Here is a 23,160-nt window from a genome sequence, read left to right as displayed (position 1 = left end):
ACCCGAACTTGCGCCGGAATGTGGCGACTAGGAGATTTTCACAGTAAGTTCATTGCAGTATTAATTGAAGTCTGGCTGTGACAAAAATATAGATTATTATTGCGACCGTTCTTAAACAAAAAAACAACATTCGCTAATCTCCAGTCCTCTGCGACCTCACCGGTAGCCAGTGAGGATGCACGTTTTGTGTCAAAGTCCCAGAAATTTGCTCCCCTGCCGCACTCTGTATTCTGGAGTAGATCCCATGAGGCACTGGGGATTTATCTATCTTAATTATTTTCGAGACAACAATCACCTCCTCCTTTTTGATCACAATGTGACCTAGAATACCTACACATCCTTCGTGAGAGTCAACATCGACAAAGCATTGCTCTTGTGAATAATGATGCAAAGTACTTATTCAGTGCTTCGCCCATTTCCTCTGGTTTCACGGATAGATTACCGTCTCTCTCCTTCAGTGGGCCAACCCTTTCCCTGAGTACCCTCTAGATTACCGTCTCTCTCCTTCAGTGGGCCAACCCTTTCCCTGTGTACCCTCTAGATTACCGTCTCTCTCCTTCAGTGGGCCAACCCTTTCCCTGAGTACCCTCTAGATTACCGTCTCTCTCCTTCAGTGGGCCAACCCTTTCCCTGTGTACCCTCTAGATTACCGCCTCTCTCCTTCAGTGGGCCAACCCTTTCCCTGTGTACCCTCTAGATTACCGTCTCTCTCCTTCAGTGGGCCAACCCTTTCCCTGTGTACCCTCTAGATTATCGTCTCTCTCCTTCAGTGGGCCAACCCTTTCCCTGTGTACCCTCTAGATTACCGTTTCTCTCCTTCAGTGGGCCAACCCTTTCCCTGTGTACCCTCTAGATTACCGTCTCTCTCCTTCAGTGGGCCAACCCTTTCCCTGTGTACCCTCTAGATTACCGTCTTTCTCCTTCAGTGGGCCAACCCTTTCCCTGTGTACCCTCTAGATTACCGTTTCTCTCCTTCAGTGGGCCAACCCTTTCCCTGTGTACCCTCTAGATTACCGTCTCTCTCCTTCAGTGGGCCAACCCTTTCCCTGTGTACCCTCTAGATTACCGTCTTTCTCCTTCAGTGGGCCAACCTTTTCCCTGTGTACCCTCTAGATTACCGTCTCTCTCCTTCAGTGGGCCAACCCTTTCCCTGTGTACCCTCTTGATTACCGTCTCTCTCCTTCAGTGGGCCAACCCTTTCCCTGTGTACCCTCTAGATTACCGTCTCTCTCCTTCAGTGGGCCAACCCTTTCCCTGTGTACCCTCTAGATTACCGTCTCTCTCCTTCAGTGGGCCAACCCTTTCCCTGTGTACCCTCTTGATTACCGTCTCTCTCCTTCAGTGGGCCAACCCTTTCCCTGAGTACCCTCTAGATTACCGTCTCTCTCCTTCAGTAGGCCAACCCTTTCCCTGTGTACCCTCTTGCTATTTGTATACGCGTAATAAGACTGGGGATTTTCCTTAATCCTGTTTGTCCATGACTTTTCGTGACTCCGTTTCTCCATCCTGAATCGCTTTACTGAAACAGATGACAGTCCCCATGGGGAGAAAAATATCCAAGATCCGTTCAGCTTTTCAGTGTGTGGGCATTCAGATTATGTTTGGAAGAGCAAAAGTGGCAGATGGTTCGATTGTTCGTTCAACAGACATCCGATTCTGTAATCGCAGATATTGATTTGGAATTACGTGTTTTCTCCAAAGAATATGTCAATGACCATCTGGAGATCATGAGGCGCTGCGGATCTGAATGGTGAACAAACCTGGTCACCATTCACACATGGGGGAGGCAGGATGAGGTTCATCTGTCCGAATTCAGAGAGCCGGTTAACAAACAGGTACGGATCAGTGCTAATGCCTGGATAACTACCACTGCCATAAGTAACTGACTGTATCAACTGGAGGATATGTCGCTGGAAATGTTGAACCTGAAGGACGACTCTTGATTATGTGAATTAGTAAATGGATTTGGTGCATATGCTTCTTGTGTAAGTCAGACAGATTGCACCTTCACGGTGACAGGGCTGGATTTGTCGTCATGGGTCTTGATCTTGCTATTGAGGAAGGTGTTACAAAAACTGGAAACGAGCTTGGGAACCAGATGGAAATACGAACAGGAATCCAGGAATGAAAGGCCAGGGTGCACAACGAGAGATACAAAACACTAAAGCAGAGGTCTAATTTAATTGTTGGCGTTCCTGAAAGGAGAAAGTAATAGAGTCTCAGCCAGGTTCAGAGTGCATGCCTGCTAATTAATATAGTTGGGTTATGAAGACTGATGAGTTCCAGGCATAGATCTCCACACATCATTCCAATGCATAGATGTAACAGAGACCTGGATCAAATAGAGACAACATTGTGCATTACTTTTTGTGAGGAAGAGGCGAAGGAGTAAGACGAGTTTTAATTTTATGTTGCTCTCAGATCAGTCACGATCGAACACAATGTTGGAACAGTCCGAAGGACTAAAGTTTCTACTGCTAATCTTTATTTGTATGTTCTCGTGGAAGTGGACATGCCCGCGCAGAGTCAGGCGGTGGAGGTGGACCTGGAGGGAAGCCGGTACTGATTAACATCATTATAGTTCTGAGAGAATGGATGTCTCAGGAAGACGAAGGAAATGTTTTGTTTGGCTAGAACTTTGGAACAAACATGTGTAATTACATTGGCCTTTGCAATCCATAGTTCAGCAATATAATACTTAATAATAAAATAAAGTGATGTTTAATATTCACCTTCAGTTAGATAGTGCAGCAGGTCCAGTATGGAGAGGGCAGATAGGAGTGGAATGTGGAACTGACGTGACAAATTATTGGGAGCACCGTGTGAGGTTGCAGACTGAACGACGTACATCAGCAAAGTGGCCAGGCTTTGTGTGGATGGTATTTTCCCGATGTCCAGGTCAGTCTATTGTGTGAATTTCAATAAAATTACTTTTTCACCTGGAATGTATGCTTGCGATTTTGTAAAGTTAAAGAGATGGAGGTAACTGAGCACGTGATGCACAATAATAATCTATATTGTCACAAGTATACTTGCACTAACACTGCAATGAAGTTACTGTGAAAATCCCCTGGGCGCCACATTCCGGCGCCTGTTGGGTACACGGAGCAAGAATCCAGAATATCAACTTCACCTCACAAGCATGTGTTTCTGGACATGTGGGAGGAAACCGGAGCACCGGATGAAACCCACGCAGACACAGAGAGAACGTGCTGACTCCGCACAGACAGTGACCCAGCCGGGGATCTAACCTGGGACCCTGAAGCTATGAAGCCACAATGCTAACCACTGTGCTACCCACGTGATACGTAGGGAATGTTTGAATTATTAGTGGTTCAGTCACCTGGTTTGGGACTCCGGGAAGACTGGGCCTGGGATTGACCACGCACCTGTCCATGTTGTGGTCGCAGCATCATTAATCCCGACAGTGCAGAGTCCAATATCCGTAATCCCATCACCTGACCTGCACATCCCTGGAAATCAAGGGGAAATGCAGAATGGCCAATCTACCTAACCTGCATATCTTTGAACTGTGGGAGGAAACTAGAGCAGCTGCAGCCATGGGGAGAACTTGCAAACACCACCTAGACCGTCACCCAAGGCCGGAATTGAACCCGGCTCCTTGGTGCTGTGAGGGAGCAGCACTAACCACTGTGTCACTGTGCAGCCCATGTTCGAATTCACGGGGAAATTCAAGGCAGATGGAAACTTCAGAGAGATCTGGAGATCCTGGAATTGATGTTTGCTAAAAACGGCTGGGGCGAAGCATGCCGTGGAAGAAGTGGACAGGGCGATTCATTTTGAGAGAGGAATTTACAAATACTCCTGTGGATGCAGGTATCAAAGGAGGCAAGTTGACTTGCAGAGAGTGTGTTTTGTGCGGGGGGGGGGATGTTTGTAAGTGTGTGTGCGTGTGGGAGCGGTTGGGAGGGCAATTCATTGAAGCTAATATGCCCGGCATCTCGCTCTTGATTTTAGAGTGATGTTCGTTTGATCACAGTTAGCTTGTTGGTTTATGAGGCCGAATGCTTAGTGGCAACATTATAGCCTGACTTAATTTGTGCCCTGTAGCATTGTCCAGCATGTTGCTGCCCTTGTGAAGAAATGTGGGAGTGTTCCTTCTTTTGCTGTTGTAATGTGCCGACTCGTGGACATTTGACTGTTTGGAACTCAGTTGTTTTAAACAAGTTACAGTTCATAGAATTTACAGTGCAGAAGGAGGCCATTCGACCCATCGAGTCTGCACCGGCTCCTGGAAAGAGCAGCCTACCCAAGGTCAACAACGCCACCCTATCCACATAACCCAGTAACCCCACCCAACACAAAGGGCAATTTTGGACACTAAGGGCAATTTATCATGGCCAATCCACCTAACCTGCACATCTTTGGACTGTGGGAGGAAACCGGAGCACCCGGAGGAAACCCACGCACACACGGGGAGGGTGTGCAGACTCCGCACAGACAGTGACCCAAGCCGGAATCGACCCTGGGTCCCTGGAGCTGTGAAGCAATTGTGCAATCCACAAGGCTATCGTGCTCCCCGTTAGTTCGGGTATTTTGAACGAGGGTTTGATTCTGTCACCTTCCGGCCTTGTCGCAATATATCAACCAGTGTCGCAAAGCCAAACGTCATAAGACCATGAGATATTAAGACATAGGAGCAAAATCAGGCTATTCGGCCCATCGCGTCTGCTCCGCCATTGAATCATGGCTGATAATTTTTCTCATCTCCATTCTCCTGCCTTCTACTCAAAATCTCTGATCCCCTTTTTGATCCAAAACATATTTATCGCTGTTTTCAAGACACTCAGGGATTTGGCCTCGACAGCCTTCTGCGGCAAACAATTCCACAGATTCACAACCATCTGGCTGAAGAAATTCCTCCTCATCTCTGTTTTAAAGGATCGTCCCTTCCGTGGAATATCAGATTGGTAGTGGATCCCAAGAAATGGAATTTGCGCAATGCCTAAGAGATAGTCTTTTGGAGAAGCTTGTGAAAGAGCCTACAGAGGAAGAAGCAATTCTGGATTTGGTGATGTGTAATGAGGCAGGCTTCATTAGGGAACTTAAGGTGAAGGACCCTTCGGGAGCATTGAACACAAATGATACAATTTACCCTGCAGTTTGAGAGGGAGAAGCTGCAATCAGATGTAACGGATTTACAATTAAATAAGGGTAACTGCAAAGACATGAGGGAGGAGCTGGCCAGAGTTGATTGGAAAAGGAGCCTAGCAGGGAAGACAGTAGAACAGTGATGGCATGAGATTTTGGGGGTTATTAGGAAGGCACAGCAGAAATTCATCCCAAGCTGGAGGAAACATGCTAAGGGGAGGACAAGGCATCCATGGCTGACGAGGGATGTCAAGGACAGCATAAAGGCTAAAGAAAATGCATACAAAGTGGCGAGGATTAGTGGGAAACCAGAGGATTGGGAAGCCCTTAAAAGCGGGCATAGGACAACTAAAAAAGCAGTAAGGGGAGAGAAGATGAAGTACGAGTGCTAGCTAGCTAGTAATATGACGGAAGATAGGAAGAGATTTTTTCAATACATAAAATGTAAGTGAGAGGCAAAATTGGACATTGGACTACTAGAAATGTGGCTGTAGAAGTAATAATAGGAAGCAAAGAAATGGCAGACGAACTAAATAGTTACTTTGCATCAGTCTTCACGGTGGAAGACACCATTTGGATGCCAGAACTCCAGGTTAATCAGGCGGCAGACGTGAGTGCAGTGGCCATCACGAAGGAGAAGGTTCTGGGAAACTGAAAGGGCTGAAGGTTGATAAGTCACGTGGACCGGATGGACTACACCCATGGGTCCTAAAAGAGATAGCTGAGGAAATTGAGGACCATTAGTGATGAACTTTCAGGAATCACTGGAGGCTGGAAGGGTCCCAGAGGACTGGAAGGTAGCCAATGTAACACCACTGTTTAAGAAGGGAGGGAGGCAGAAGTCGGGAAATTATAGGCCGGTTAGACTGACTTCGGTCATTGGTAAGATTTTAGAGTCTGTTATTAAAGATGAGAATGGAAAGTACTTGGAAGTGCATGATAAAATAGGACTGAGTCAGCACGGCTTTCTCAAAGGGAAGTCGCGTCACATACATCAGTTAGAGTTTATTGAGGAGGTAATAAGGACGTTAGACAAAGGAGAACCAGTGGACGTGATTTATTTTGATTTCAAGAAGGCGAGTGACAAGGTTCCGCATAGGAGACTGTTGAATAAGTTAGGAGCTCATGGTGCTCAGGGTCAGATCCTGGCATGGATAGAGGGTGGGCTGACTGCTACAAGGCAGAGAGTGGGGATAAACAGGTCTTTTTCAGGATGGCACCGGTGACTTGTGGTGTGCCTCAGGGGTCTGTGCTGGGACCACAACTTTTTGCAAAAGACATTAATGATCTGGAAGAAGGTACTGAAGGTACTGCTGCTAAGTTTGCAGATGATACAAAGATCTGCAGAGGGACAAGTAGTATTGAGGTACCAAGGGGGCCGCAGAAGCATTTAGACAAGCTAGTGGAGTTGGCAATGTAGTTGCCAGTGGAATACAATGAGGAAAAGTGTGAGTTTATGCACTTTGGAAGGAGGAATTTAGGCATAGACTATTTTCTAAATGGAGAAATGCTTAGGAAATCAGAAGCACAAAGGGAGGCCTTGTTCACGATTCTCTTAAGGTTAACGTGCAGGTTCAGTTGGCAATTAAGAAGGCAAATGCAATGTTAGCATTCATGTCAAGAGGACTATCGTACAAGACCGTGGATGTACTTCTGAGGCTGTATACGGCTCTGGTCAGACCCCATTTGGTGTACTGTGAGTAGTTCTGGGCCCCGTATCTAAAGAAGAATGTGCTGGTCTTGGAAAGAGGAGGTTCACGAGAATCCATGGAATTAAGAACTTGTCAAATGAGGAACGGTTGAGTACTCTGGATCTGTACTCGTTGGAATTTAGAAAGTTGAAGGGGATCTTATTGAAACTTACAAGATACTGCGAAACCTGAATAGAGTGGAAATTTCAAGGATGTTTCCACTTGTAGGAAAAACTAGAACCTGATGACAACATCTCAGACTAATGGGACGATCCTTTAAAACAGAGATGGGGAGGAATTTCTTCAGCCAGAGGATAGTGAATCCGTGGAACTTTTTGCCACAGAAGGCTGTGGAGGCGAATATCACTGAGTGCATTTAAGACAGAGATAGATAGGTTCTGGATTAATAAGGGGTTCAGGGGTAATGTGGAGAAGGCAGGAGAATGGGGATGAGAAAATATCCGCCATGATTGAACGGCGGATCAGACTCGAAGGGCCGAGTGGCCTAATTTTGACCCTATGTCTTATGGTCTAATGGTCTAAAAGAGCAACTCGGCTGAATCAGGCATAGGTGACTCGAGCGAAAGCCATAGTGCCGAATCTACTCTGGGAAAAGGGAGGGAGGTTTGTACGCAGATTTGAAACGTAGTAGCAGTGGGTAACTCAATAGTTCGACGGACAATCTGGTTTGAGCCAAGTTCCCGATTCCCATCTGGTCTTTTGTCTCCCGGGTGTAACAGTATACATCCAGTCCTACCAGCGAGTAAGCTGTGCTGGATCTGGTCCTAGGAAATGAGGCAGGGCAGCAGGATAACATCAGAGTCGGGGTGCATTTGGAAAATAGCGATCGTGGAAATTACCTTTCAATATTATATTGGGAAAGGATTAAAAAAGATCAGTCGAAGATTAAGATCCCTGACTGGAAAAGGGCAAATTCGAGGCGTCTAAAAGTTCAACTGGAGCAGGCTGATTGGAAACGCATTTTAGTGGAAAATGGGGGGTGGGGGAGGGGGGGGGGGTTCAAAAGAGAGATTAATAAAGTGAAAGTTTGGTACATACCCAAGAGAAATATATCCAGGATATCCAAAGCTGGAGTACTTGGATGCCCAAGGATATTGATAATAAAATACGGAAGAATAAAGAGGTGTATGATATATCCAGGAATATTAAATCAATATAAATCTGGAAAAGGATCTCAAATTTCACGGTAACTAAGGCTGCAATGCGGGTCGCTAAGAGGAAGCACGAGGAACGGACGGCAGGCTGTGCTGGAACACATAGGAAAATGTTCTGCAAACATATTGATGGTAAAAGATCAGTGAAGGATAGAGTGGGTCCCACAAGGAAAAAGCAAGTAAAGCTTCTCACTGAAATCAAAGGGAAGGCAGTGGGACTAAATGAATAGTTTGCTTCTGCCCTTAAATATTCGAAGCTGGTGACAATAGAAAGTTGAAGGGGTTCTTACTGGAAATGTGCGGCTTGAGCAACTAAGCAGTATAGTGATAGATAAAAAGCAAGGTTGGCAACATTCCAGGTAGAGAAGCCTTTCGCATACACTGGCGTCTTATTTTTACAGGCATACACCGGAATAAAATACTGCAATTTCTGTCCGGGCCGTCCGCCCCCCCCCCCCACCCCCCCTCCCCACCCCCGCCACCTGCCCAACCACCAGACACCACCCTGCCACGTCAGAGGTAAACGTCACGACGCCGTCAATATAGAATGACATGTTGACAACTGCCGTTAAAGTCATGCATCTCTCTGTATCTCTCCTCTCTTCATGTCCTCGATGACTCTGTGAACGAGGAGCCACATGGCCTAATTTTGAATAATTAGCTAAATGGCAACGACATTCGTACTGCTTTACACTTCTGGCAATTACAGCTGTTCGGCCATTATGGAGCTGTCAATCAGAGACGTAAAACTGGCTTTTGGCAGCACAGATGTCGATCTCTTAGACAAAATGGATCGTTTTGCTCAACTGATAAACGGGCTGATTCGTTGTCCGATGATGAAAGCGGCCCGGGACTGGCAGAGAATCCCTGATTGTCTAATGAATTCGCTAATGATCACCTGGCCATGTTGCAGGACTTGCTGAGGTGACCATTACTGACTCGAGCAACACATCTGAATGCCTAAACTGCGTTTGTTCATCGTGACCGATGATGCTCCTGATCCGCTGATTCAGTCAATGGGCGGAGTTCCTCGATTGGCTGAGTCTCTGTTTAAATACAGTAAGTGGATATTTCACTGCCAACTTGATTTGCTCTCGGAACTTTGACTGAGTGATCACATAAATAAACATATTTGAGCAGCAATTTAAATTGAGCAGAATCTTTCCGACATCTTTGAAGATATATTCAAAATCGCTCATGGAAAATAGCCCTCTAAATTGAATATATACGAATTGTACAACATTGACCGACCACAGGAAAACGAACGTGCCAGATATGCTGCACAGCAAAATCATAGACTTCCTTCTGCTCTGCATCTCTGGGTCACTGCTAATTCCACCCTTCCTCTGTGCTCTCAGTTCCGTACGGACTCGACTTGTCAATAAAACGTAACTGACTGTCATAGAGTTGATCAACAAAATTAAACCAAATGGGAGCAATGGCGTTGTAACCTTATCGAACCACTGAAATTCAATCCATCTGGGATCAGTGTAAGAGCTTATCGTTGATTGACAGCCCCACGGTACATTGCGATAGATGAATATAGGTTGTTTTGTAAAGTAAAAGGGAACGTTCTTTAAAAGCAGCAGGATGCCGGTTGTTGCCAAAGCCACAGTCGCCGTTTTCCCGGTGCAATATTTTGGTTTCAGCTTCTTGCAACGAATAGCCACAAATCGATCAAAGGAAAACGTGACTGTGAACCAGACAGAACAATCTGTTGCTGCGCCCATCAGGACAGAGTTAATACTACACACAGGGGTGATGTACAGGAAACTCACTGGGAAATAATAATGATTGACGTAGTTCAGTATATCCACCAGAATAATAACCAGTAGATCCGCTGTTGCCATGGCGAGGAGGTAACGAGTGGTACAGATGGAAAGGCCACATTTTCCTCGGGACAGGATAAGAATTCCCAATAAATTAACTGAAAGACAGAAATGGATGGGCACACAGGGCATTACTGATAAAATTTGAGTGTCCTTGGTATTGGTCTCAATTTAAGATATTGACAATCTCAACCTGGACAAAATCACCTCCAATCCGCGCAAGGCACAAATTTGCTGGAGTTGCCACAGGCGTCAAGCTGACAAGAGGAACGTTGATAATTGAAAGGTTTTAATGTGTTTGGACATCTGACCTAACTGTTTTGGAGACGTTTAATACTGGCAGGTCACATTTCTATATCTCAAATCAATGTCTGCACGAAGACACCTCCGATTGGCAGCCATACAACATCTAACCCAAACATCCGACCCTATCCGGAATTGACAGATAATGGGGGCTGGACCCTTTTCACGGTTGGAACAGACAGTGGGATTATTGCCTTCCCAAAGGATCAGTACCCACATCGTGTGCTTAGATTCTTTACCATGATAATAAAGACAACGAGAACATACATGTAGACACTGCGCAGGACACACTCTACTCAGTGAGATACCCTCGCCAGGTTTAACCTCTTTCCAGAGTATACAACTCACACGAATGACGATCCTGTGGTTTGAGTCCTCCTCAGATATGGCACAAAGTGCTCTTTTCCCTAAAGCTCCAACTAGTGCACATGGTCCTTTCCCACCTTCCCCGGGATGGGCTATTTCCTCGGCTCGAAGCAGGGCTGGTATTTGAGACAAGCTAATATCTGTTCCAATCCATGGACCTAAGCACCACAAAAATGCTCGCATGTCTGGTAAAGATCCACCGACTGAATTCAACATCTCTCACAATCATATTTCTCCCAGGATCAGGATTCCACTCCGAAACAGTGATCCGCATGCTCTCAGGAACAGTGCACACTCGGGGTCAGACCAATATTAAAATCATGCACCCGCACCGCACACAATCTGTATCATATCCCCTCAGAATCAGCACATTTACAGGAATTAAAGACATTCCGAGGCATGGAAGGGCCTTGAGATTCGTCAGCTCTCTCTGGGATCTGAACCCGCTGCTAGATCAGACAACTCATTAGAATAAAAAGACAATTAATGCCAGACATCGCCTTGAAGATCGGTCCTTTCCTAGGATCTAACTGAATCTCAAGTTAATGAGACGCACAGGCGCAGAAGCTATCACAATCAGATCATCCCTTTCAGTCAGATCGTGCCCTCAATAGCAGGCCCCGGAATAATCCCCACCATGGTAACACGTAACGATCCCGTATCCCCGCTCATTGTTCCATTAATTCATTTGGAGTATGCGAAGGTTCACTAATAAACGGTCTCAGTATCAACTAATCGTCCACACTTAGGGCCAGTCCTCTGTAAACATTTAACATTTCCTCACTTACAGATCAATTCCATTGGATTGGATCGCCTTTCTCTGGCATCAATGACCAGGGTCTCCAACAAAGCAGCAGCCACGCAGCACACACACCCCCACATCCCAGTTTGAGTCAGACACTCGAGCGGCCATGTCCGTGGACTCACATTTCATTGTTCAACAAATCCAGAAAGATGTGCTGTTAGGTGAATTGGAGATTCTGAATGCTCCCGCAATGTACCCGAACGGTCGCCGGAGTGTGGCGACTAGGGGCTTTCAGAGCAACTTCATTGCGGTGTTAATGTGACATTAAGGATCATTATTTTATGACGGACAGGCCAACTAGTAGCAGACAGTGATTTCGGATAAGATGAGATGTTCAGGTTGAAGTATGTAACTAGTGCTTTTCCACAGGGATAGTTGCAGTAGCTACAATTAATGAGGATACATATATTGATGACTTGGACGAGAGAAGTGAACGTAATATTGCCAATTTTACGGAAGGCACAAAAACGGTGGAAAGGCAAGTGGTTAGGATGACCCAAAAATACTACACAGGGATAGGAAAAGGTTCAGTGGATGTGCTACAACCTGGCAGATGGAATACCGTGTCAGAAAAAGTGAAGTTGTGCACTTTGGGCGGAAAACTAAAGCGACTAAATATTATTCAAATTGTGAACGATTGCAGAACGCAGCAGCATTGAGGGACTTGGGTGTCTGCATACAGAATCACCAAACGCTGGCATACACATTCAGCAGGTAATAGGGAAGGCATCTGAAATATTGGCGGTTATTTCAAAGCGAATAGAGTATTGAAATAGGGAAGTATAGCGAAAACTGTAAAAGGTAATAGTCAAACCAAACTTAGAAGAGAAGGTTGATCCGGGTAGAGAGCGATTTACTTATGAGGAGTGGTTGACTAGTTTGGGCCGGTACTTATTCAGATTTGGAGGAATGAGAGGCGATCTTATTGAGACAGAGTGGATTCTAAACGGGCTGAACACTATCGATGCTGATGTGATTTCCCCCTGGCGGAAGGGTCGTGGATCAGACGGAGATTCTCGCAAAGTAAGAGGTCGTCCAGTATAATCAGAGATTATGAGGAACTTATTTCTAATTGGGGGCGGGGGGGGGGGTGAATGTGTGCGATTCTCTCCCGAAAGAGAGCTGTAGAGGCAGGATGTTAATATGTTGAAGGCTCAGATACACATATTTATAAACAGTAAGGGAAACAAGGGTTTTTGAAATCAGGCAGGAAAGTAGAAATGACGATTATTATTTCAGATCAGTTATTATTTCATTGGATGGCGGAACAGACTCGATGGGCCAAATGGTCGATTTCTGCTCCTATCTCTGACGGTCTTATAATATAGAACATAGAACAAAGAACATAGAACAGTTCCGCACAGTACAGGCCATTCTGCCTACGATGCTGTGCCGACCATTTATCCTAATCTAAGATCAACCCCTTCAATTTACTTCGGCCCACGTGCCTGTCTAAGAGATGCTTAAATGTCCCTAATGGCTGTGGCTCCACCACCTCTGCTGGCAGTGCATGCCACACCCCCACCACTCTCTGTGTAAAGAACCTACCTCTACATCTCCCCTATTCCTTCCTCCAATCACGTTAAAATTATGACCCCCTCGTGACAGCCATTTCCACCTTCCAAATGTACCCACAAGAAAACGACGTTTTGGAACAAAAATGGAAGACACACGCAACATAATTGGGCAGCACGGTAGCATTGTGGATAGCACAATTGCTTCACAGCTCCAGGGTCCCAGATTCGATTCTGGCTTGGGTCACTGTCTGTGCGGAGTCTGCACGTCCTCCCCGTGTGTGCGTGGGTTTCCTCAGGGTGCTCCGGTTTCCTCCCACAGTCCAAAGATGTGCAGGTTAGGTGGATTGGCCGTGATAAATTGCCCTCAGTGTCCAAAATTGACCATAGTGTTGGGTGGGGTTGCTGGGTTGTGGGGATAGGGTGGAGGTGTTGACCTTGGGTAGCGTGCTCTTTCCAGGAGCCGGTGCAGACTCGATGGGCCGGGTGGCCTTCTTCTGCACTGTAAATTCTATGATAATCTACGATAATGACATCCAAAGGCACACGTGTATTAGCCAAGAACCAAGGAAGGATTGGATCATGTGTTAGTCCCACAAACCGGAGCTTCAATATCTACATGCATTCTGCACAAAGACAGCGGAAATTGCGCTCATGACGGTTCGCTGAACCGGATTCTTTCAATGTGAATTATAGCTTCGTACACACTTGAGCTCCACGCATGATTATTCTACAACACCATTCCTTACTAAATCCAGATGATGCAATGCGAGGGTTGAAATTCCGAGATCAAGTCTGGCAAGTAGGAGAGGAAATACCGAATGAAGCTAAATCAATAATCTATCCCCGGAAATGTCCAGCAGGCGATAGTGGAGCTAAACTGGACCTGGTACGGCCTAATGATGTCACTCAGGGAAGTTCCCAGCCACTGTAACATGGGTTTACTATACTCTGAATTGAATAGAGACAGAATAACATGGACATAAATGGAAACGAACCTGTGAAGCACAGCGCCTAGCACAGCAGAAGCTCAGTGTGCCGGGCGCCCGGACAAAATGAACCAGTGGATGGGTCTCTCAAGCCTGTCGAAAGAAGGGTTATTCCGGAGTGGTGGAATTTAACTATGAACAAGTACTGGAAGCATTGAAACAAAAGCGCATTAGTTGCAAACATGTATGCACGTAATTCGGGAGGGGTCAAACCCTCTGGTTTCAATAGAATGTATCGAAACAAATTAATAAAAGCATGGGGAGAGACAATAGAACCACCATTATACCTTCAACAATACAAATTATATCAAGGGATTCGAAGGGAGGTAATTTTATTCCTCCATTCAATGCAGAACATAGAAATTTTTAACGGACTGTTGATCAGATAACACAATGTTGATCTGAGTAAGAAAGGTTGTGAAGAAAAATATTAAAGTAAAATATCGGGAAGCATAGAATATCTTAAAAATAACTCAGTTCCTGTTCAAAAAGATAGTTAATAAAACATTTATTCATACAAATAACGAGCAGAGTTTGCAGATTATGTTAACGATTCAGCTGAACAGATTCACGATCATTTAAAGAGTCAACGCAGTTGAATCAGACCCATGGAAAGTGGCAGGAACACTGGGTTCGATACCCGGCTTGGGTCACTGTCGGTGCGGAGTTTGCACGTTCTCCCCGTGTGTGCTTGGGTTTCCCCCGGGTGCTCTGGTTTCCTCCCACAAGTCCCGAAAGACGTGCTTCTTAGTAAATTGGGCATTCTAAATTCTCCCTCTGTGTACCCGAACAGGCGTCGGAATTTGGCGACGAGGGAATTTTCACTGTAAGTTCATTGCAGTGATAATATAAGCCTACTTGTAACACTAATAAAGACACTCTTATTTGTAGCAGTTGCTTTGATTTTCTAAAGGACTCCACTCAGTTACAAAGAACAAAGAAACAATACAGCACAGGAACAGTCCCTTCGGCCCTCCAAGGCTGCACCGATCACGTGTCCTATCTAGACCAACCGATTGTCTCCTTCTGCCCCCCGTCTGTTCATGTGCCTGTCCAGATAATTCTTAAAGGTCGCTAACGTATCTGCTTCAAACACCTCACTTGGCAGTGCATTCCAGGCCACCATCACCTTCTGCGTCAAATACTTGCCCTGCACATCCCTTCTGAACCTTTCCCCCCTCACCTTGAGCTTGTGCCCCTTGTAATTATTATTCCCGCCCTGGGCGAAAGCCTCCAAATGTTCACTCTATCCATACCGCTATTAATTTGATAACCGTCTCTCAGCCGTCATCTCTCGAGGGAGAACAATCCCAGTTGATTCAATCTCTCCTCATAGCTAATGCCCACCATACCAGGCATCATAATGGTAAACCTTTTCTGTACTCTCTCCAAAGCCTCCACGTCCTTCTGGTAGTGCGGTGACCAGAATTGGACACAGTATTCCAAATGTGGCCTAACTAACGTTCTATATAACTGAAACATAATTTTCGAGCTTTTATACTGGATACCCCGTCCTATGAAGGCAAGCATGCCATATGCTTTCTTTACCTCCATTTACACCTGTGCTGCCACTTTTACGGATGTGTGGACCTGCACGCCCAGATCTATCTGTGTCTCTAAGCTCCTAATGGTTCTTCCATTTGTTTTATCGCTCCCACCTGAACTGGATTTACTAAAATGCACTACCTCGCATTTGTTCGGGTTAAATTCCATCTGACATTTCTCTGCCCAATTTTGCAGCCTATCGATATCCTGTTGTATTCTCTGATTCTCTGACTCTCTGACAATCTTCATAATTATTCTCAACTCCTGCAATCTGAGCGTCATCCGCAAACGTGTTAATCAGACCCACTACGTTTGCTTCCAAGTCATTTATATGTATTACAAACACCAGAGTTCCCAGAACTGATCCCTGCGGAATACCAATAGTTACAGACCTCCATTCGGAAAAGCATCAATATGTTATGTTGTAACACAGGTATGTTACAACATAACATACCTATGCCTAAGCACAGAACACGTAAAACAATTGGAAACAGACTGATTAAAACAGAATAGAAAACAGGGGGCAGAGGCTAAAGCGACTGGCTCATACTGGGAGAATGGTGGTGTTCCACAAAGATCAGCCCTGGGATCAATGTGCCTCAAGATTCATGCAACCTATTTGTAATCAGGAAACACTAAGACAATTTCAAAGTTCAGAGTGAATGCAGAGGAATAGTACAACAACATACATATGGTGCACGATAATAATATTTAAGCAACCGAACGGTTGCACAACGAGTTTCGCGGCAGCGAGCCTTCAGGTGTGTATTTTGATTGACGATCACATTATCAATACTCCCGGGAAAATACGAACCTGAATGGGGATAACGATTCCGATGAACAGATTCACAATCATTGAAAGAATTAACTCAATTGAAAAACCCACGGAAAGCAAAACAAATGATAAGAGCGCCCTTTTCGAGGAATTAATGTGAAATGATTGAGTATAAAGTGCATTCGCATTGGGAAACAATTTATTTCAGGGTTGGTTAAATGCTATTAACTTGGTGACATGTTATTATTTTGGAGCAGGTAGTTAGAGAACATGAAAAATATATTGACATTTATCTGTATTATAATACACGCTGGCTTCAACGAATAGCAAAATGCGCAAATGTTTACATTTATCAAAAACTGAGGCATTTTGTTGTATTCACTACATGTGTATCAGACAATTGATATTCCTGAGCGTCTATTTATCGGTGACCAGTTACAGGCCGACAAGAAAACATCTCCCACACAGATTTACGAAACTGCAACAGTTTTCATCACTTACCAGGAACACCAAGAACAGCAATGAAGGGATAGAATATTTTCTTAGCCGTTTGAATTGTTTCCATTATTTTCAAATAGACGTTCTGTCCTTTTGCGCTGCTTTAATCTATTTGCTTTGGAATTTGTGCTGAGGCAAACCCGAATCCATCAATTTATGTCCCGCACGATATCCTCTGGAGCATTGCAGTTTCAACATCGCTCATTGCTTTCAATTGAAACAAACAGATGACGACATCGATATTTGTCATCAAATGTGTGTTTCAGAGAGGGAGGAGCCACTTTGAAAAGACTGGGCTATACAAGCCATATTAAACAAAAAGGAAATACGCTGGCTTCACCTAGACCTGGAGCTTTCCATGTGAACACAAAGAGTTCTGATTCTGACGACCATTATGTCACAGTGATGTTCTTCACTCGACTGTAGTAATTCTATAATTAGCTTCCAAACCGACCAGTGTTTGCAGTCGCGATACTCCACTACACATTCGCAGGTCGGTGCCCTCTCATCTTGTTTGTTGCAAATAAAATAACCAGAAACATTAAATTGAAGAACATGATGGAGACACTACTTTTGAAAACACAAACGGAACTTCAAATGTCACATCAGAAAGTGATTAAGGTGTTCGATAAGACACCGCAGTCTCTGCGATGCCCAGATGAAATAGGAGGCATCAGCAATGTCTGCGGAGTCCCCGTGCTCTCTCTCCAGGGACATATGGCTAGGAATGAAGCCGCGGGAGTGGGGCACTCTGTTGATCGGACGTTCGCCTCTGTTATGCGTTCCTTGGATCGTTATTAGCGTGTTTTGCCAGGCCCAGGAGCAAGTTCTGAGGAATTCCTCCTGCACGTGGTACCGGTGAATCAGGAACTCGATGCTGAAGTGCAAATAAAACAATAGCCAAATAATTTTCAAGTAACTGAAAAGGTGGTCCACCAAAAGGAACTTATATAAGCATTGTCCAGGGAATATACACGGCCCGGCCCTAAAAAGGTCCGTCATTTGGTACCCCATGGACTCCTGCAACCTCTGGTTGTGTGGGAATGCTGTGAGCAACACCATCCATTCCACGTCCTGGATGTTCGGTGCTGCTCTTGCTCATGTATTTGCTTTGTTTGGCCCAGTGTTCCACGGTGTAACTAATCACTGTCTGTCGATATACCATTTGTCAATATTCTCTGCCGATTATTCTTGTGTCTACTATGTACGTTCTGTGAACGTCCCCCCGGCCGCAGAAAAATACTTTTCACTGCACTTCAGTACATGTGACAATAAATCAAGTCAAATCAAATCAAAGGTGACTCTTTGGTATAATAATCTCCACTGGGGACCTCCACTGCTGTGCGGTGGGAAGGTGAACCTGGACGTGTGAACCTACGCGTGTGAACCTCGGCGTGCGAGACTAGGCATGTCCTGGTTTTGGGCGGGAGCAGGAAGTGAAGGTACAGAGAAGTGATTATCGTCAACAATTATTGCATTGTAAATTTCAACGAATGTAGTGTTCGAAAGTAATTCAGCATCACGACACGGTGAACCACCTCAACGTATAAGAGCACACCAAACTAATAAAACCTTTGCAGAGTGAGACTCGGGACGAGGTGTTGAAGGTGCTAGTGCGGCCTTTCCGGTACCGTGTCGGCGGGAGGCCTTGTGATTGAGGCCCTTGCTTCTGGTGCTTGCGGTGCTACCTGTGGTTTTCCTGGTCTGGCTGGGCTGTTGAAGGCTCTGTTGGTTCCCTTACAGGTTCCTATGCTGCTGGTTCCTGCGATGTTGGTAACAAGCAAAATATGGAGTTACCATAACGGTCAGATTGAGATCAGCCTGGATAGCTCGTTCATAGGCGTAATACACCACATTGTTTAAAAGTGCACAGAGGCAGAGGGGAGAGCCGCCCGCCTGACAGTCACAAAAGGACAAACACTTGGTCCAGGAGGCTCCGAAGTGCATCACACTCTCGCAAACTAATTCAGCTCTGAGAATTGATAAGTTGGGAGGTTCCATTGGGTGCGCAGCCATAACCAAAGGCTTTTCAGCTGTTAAGTGTGTTCGAGGTTTGGAGGAAGTTTGGAAAAGCAAGAGTGATCACTTTATTTGGCAGACAGCTCATCAGATAGCCGGTTCTGCGGTCACACAGAGGAGCCCTCTATGGGGTGCATAGCTTGCTGAAATATATCAACGCTCGGCGGCACATCAGATTGAACGGCGAGCGTGAACAGCCTGCAGGCGCGGTGAACGTTGGTATCAACCAGCAATATAAGGGTGATGACGTTCTGCAGCAGAGTTTTCAGTTTACACATGGAAATTAGCAATCCCCAGAGAGATCAAGGCTAGAAATAGGTTGTCTGGGCCAAATAATAATGGCGCTCTGATTACATTGCTTTTTGCAGCCTCTTGCTCACCAATTAGTGAGACGGAGGATAACGAACAAATAAGCAGAGAGCACACTACCGGGAAAATGCAGAGGTGCAATTCTCCAGGGGTCAGAGCTCGCATCTTCGCAGACTCTGTTTCAGCGCGTTAGGAATGTAAAGACCGCTTTCCCCCAGTCATCCCAGAAATAATTAGCTCTTGTACTTTTGACTAAATTCTTCTATCATAGATTGTAGAGTGCTTCAATGATGAATATTAATTACTTTAGGACAGGTTATTGGAAATTATCTGTCTTTTGGGTCAGTTTAAAGTAGCAAAAGACCTACAGGAAAACCTATTGATGGAGATTTTATAGCTGGACTGCTGGAAAAATCCTGCGTCATCAGTTGTGTCACTGTCCTGTGACTGGGATAGTCATTCAGTGTCCAAGGGCAATGCTCTGCGACCTAGATTCCAACGGCAGGTGGTGAAATGTGAACTTGACAATATCTGGAATTTAAAGTCATTCACAGGACCCACACGCGAGTTACACATTGGCCAATGAGAGATGAACGATTAATGTTGGCCCAGCCAGCGACGCCCAAATATCATGAAAGAAATTGTTTAGAAACACTGGACTAGTAATCCGGAGACCCAGACTAATGGCCTGGCGGCATAGAAACTTGTGTCTTAGTTGAGGAACATATGGGTAGAGGGTGAGGCACTTGGATCAACTTGGGGATTGATATAGGCCCATGGGGAGAGCGTCAGTCGACGGGATTCGTTTTTGGTTGCTCAAGAACCTAAGGAAGCTCCGCATGGCCACACTGACTATTATCAATCTACACAGGTGTAACATTTAAAGCATCCTTTTATGGCAAATGCTCGGCCCAAGATCGTAAGAAACCTCTGTAAGTGAACACAGCCCAGTGCATCACGAAAACTCGCCTCCAATCCATTGACTATGTCTGCACTTTCCGCTGCCCTGGGAAAGTGGGAAGCATTATCTAAAGCCCCGAAAAGGACATTGGCCTTCCATTTTTTTCTACATAGGTATGCTTGGGGAGAAAGGGAGGGCAGTAGGATTATTTTAGCGATTGATAAAGGCGAATCGGAGAGAGCAGGACAGTTGGATTAGTCTGTGACATACTCGGCTATAGGGAGAGTGTGGATCATTGCAGTAATTTCGAAATGATATACGTTTATTGCAGGATTATTGGAGGAACGTGGAACAGGTCGATCAGTTTAGATATATTTTTGGAGATTTTGAGAGGAGGCAGTGCAGTGGGAGTTTTACTCTCTACTAACCCCATGCTCTAGCTGTGCTGGAGTGATGGATGGGAACACTTTGGGGTGAGCTTTACTTTTTTGGATGTAACCCAATCCAGTATCTGTCCTGGGAGTCTTGTCATGTGTTTGTCTTTTTAGGAAATGTTTTTTGTCTGATCACATGGCTTTCATGATGTTATTGTGTGAGTGGAGCGGGCTTTGGCCCTGGGAGTTGGTGTTACTTTCGCGTTGGTTTGGGGCTGCTTTGTGGCTCTGAGTTTTTGCTTTAATTTTCACATTTGGCTGCTGTACTCAGACAAAGAACAAAGAACAAAGAAAAGTACAGCACAGGAACAGGCCCTTCGGCCCTTTAAACCTGCGCCAACTGTGCTGTCCGTCTAAACTAAAATCTTCTACACATCCGGGTTCTGTATCCCTCTATTCCCATTCTATTCATGGATTTGTCAAGAAGCCCTTAAACGTTACTATCGTCCGTGCTTACACCACCTCCTCCGGCACCGCGTTCCAGGCACTCACTACCCTCTGTGTAAAAAAAACTTGCCTCGTACATCTTCTCTAAACTTTGCCCCTCGCACCTTAAAATTATGCACCCTAGTAATTGACCTCCCTACCCGGGGAAAGGCCTCTGACTATCCACTCTCTATGTGCCCCTCATAAGACAGAGAAGTATCTTGTTCTGTCTCTCAATTGTCATTTCAAAACTGTTTCTGGACTGCTCGATAACTTGAAAAGAGGTAATTGCTTTCTGGAAAGAATTCAAACCTGCTGTTTTTCTAAAGGAAACAAGAGCATCCACCCAGGCCTTGCGTGCTGTGTGCTGGGCCATATCTCTGAAGCCTCTAGTTTATGGGATCTTGTTATTAAATTGGAACAGGACATGGGGTAATTAATTAAGTGTTATACATAATTAACTGTGGCTGTGTGGGGTATTTATCTTTGTACTTGATTAAAAATGCTTACTGTGTCTGTTTATAAAAATGTTAACTAAATTCGTAGAATAAAGTTAGTTTTTTGATTAATAGCACCTCAGACCACTGTTGAATAATACCTGACGAGCACGCTCCTGTGCCCATCCTAACTAAACCCAATAAACAGTAGTAGGTAGGTCAGATGAACTCCATGATATACTTTGGAATTTTCTAAACCGTTGCTCATTACAGTGGCTAAACCGAGATCTTTAATAAAGAACAACATACAAAGAAAATTTACAACACAGGAACAGACCCTTCGGCCCTGCAAGCCTGCGCCGATCGAGATCCTCTGTCGAAAACTGTCGCCTATTTTCTAAGGACCAGTATCGCTTTGCTCCCCGCCCATTCTGTCGAAATACATCTTAAATGACGCGATCGTGCCCGCCTCCATCACCTCCGCCGGCAATGCGTTCCAGGTACCCACCACCCTCGGCGTAAAGAACTTTCCACGCATATCTCCCTTAATCTTCTCCCCTCTCACCTTGAAGTGGGAACAATGTAGAGTGGCATTTACTCTGCGTGTGTCCAAATGACGTATCTTTGCTGGCAGCGTTTGATGAAGTTCCTCACTCATAAGCAATGCATTTTGCCGGTCTCTCCATCTCTCTTTCTCTCTCTGGGAATCTGTAAATAAAATCCGCAAACATCACTCAACAATAACAATTCTCTTTGCAGTGCCCATTCTCTGTGAGCGCAGCAGCGGTACTGAATGATATTCTTGGCTCATCCTTGCTCTTGTACACTGCAGTCCAATGAATAAAGCGCATGTTTCTCTATAATTTATTATTTCACCTTCGAAACACGCCAAGTGGATAATGTTGATCATGTACATTATTTTATCTGTAGTTTCAGAAGGTACTTGATAAGTTTCCTCACAGCAGTTTAATACACAACGTAAGATCACATTTTATTAGGAGTAATTCATTAACGTGAATATAAGACTAGTTATACGACCGAAGGCAACGTTGGGATAAATGTGTATATTTACGGTTGGCAACATGCAACGAATGGTGTGCCATCGGGCGCCAACTATATACAATATATATGAATGACTTGGAAGGTACGATCGCCAAATTTGCAGTTGACAGCAAAAGAGGTGGGATAGCAATGGGTGAGAAAGGAATCCATAAATGATTATAGACAAATTAGATGAGTGCGGCAAAATGTGGCCTACGACGCTTAAAGTGGAAAGTTTGGGGTGAGCAGTTATGATTTGTAAATTGCGAAGACAACGTATTAATGCTGGCATTGTCAAACTCGAGGGCGCGGACCCGCGGGTGTGTCGCGGGCGGGTGTCGGGAGGGTCGCGGAGCCGTCCCGTGCGGTGCTCCCGATTGCGCAACTTTGCGCGCAACAGCCGCAGTAGCCTGCTGTTAATAACGCCGGCTGCAAGCGGCCTTCAAAATAGCCGCCAACATGTACAAGAAATGCGGCCGCACTGCGCATGCGTGCCAGATCATTGGCAGACGACCGGGCACGCATGCGCAGAACGGCTGATTTTCTTTTAAACGGTCGCAGCTTTTCGTTTTACATGTTCGGTGGGGGGGGGGGGGGTATTCATTTTATTGATTTAATTTTTGGGTTCTTTCATTTATTTTCTTAATTTAATATTTTTTTTTAGAGGTTCGCGGGGTGGGGGGGGGCGCGGTGGGGGGGGGGGGTAGTTATTTGATAAAACTTTACAGGAAAACAATGCAGAACTTTGGACAGATGGAGACTCCATACTTTCCGACACCGGAAGGCTTCACCTTCATCCGATAGGCTCCATTGGAGGAGCGTGTACGAGTGCCAAAGGGACCCAAAACCATTTCCTCCCTTTTTGACAGCAGCAAACAAGGTAAGAGAAAATGGTGGGTCGCTCAGGCCCGCCGGCGTGGGTCGCTCAGGCCCGCCGGCGTGGGTCGCTCAGGCCCGCCGGCGTGGGTCGCTCAGGCCCGCCGGCGTGGGT

Source organism: Scyliorhinus torazame, chromosome 20 (assembly GCF_047496885.1).
Source record: "Scyliorhinus torazame isolate Kashiwa2021f chromosome 20, sScyTor2.1, whole genome shotgun sequence".
NCBI lineage: Eukaryota > Metazoa > Chordata > Chondrichthyes > Carcharhiniformes > Scyliorhinidae > Scyliorhinus > Scyliorhinus torazame.
This window is presented reverse-complemented; position numbering follows the sequence as displayed.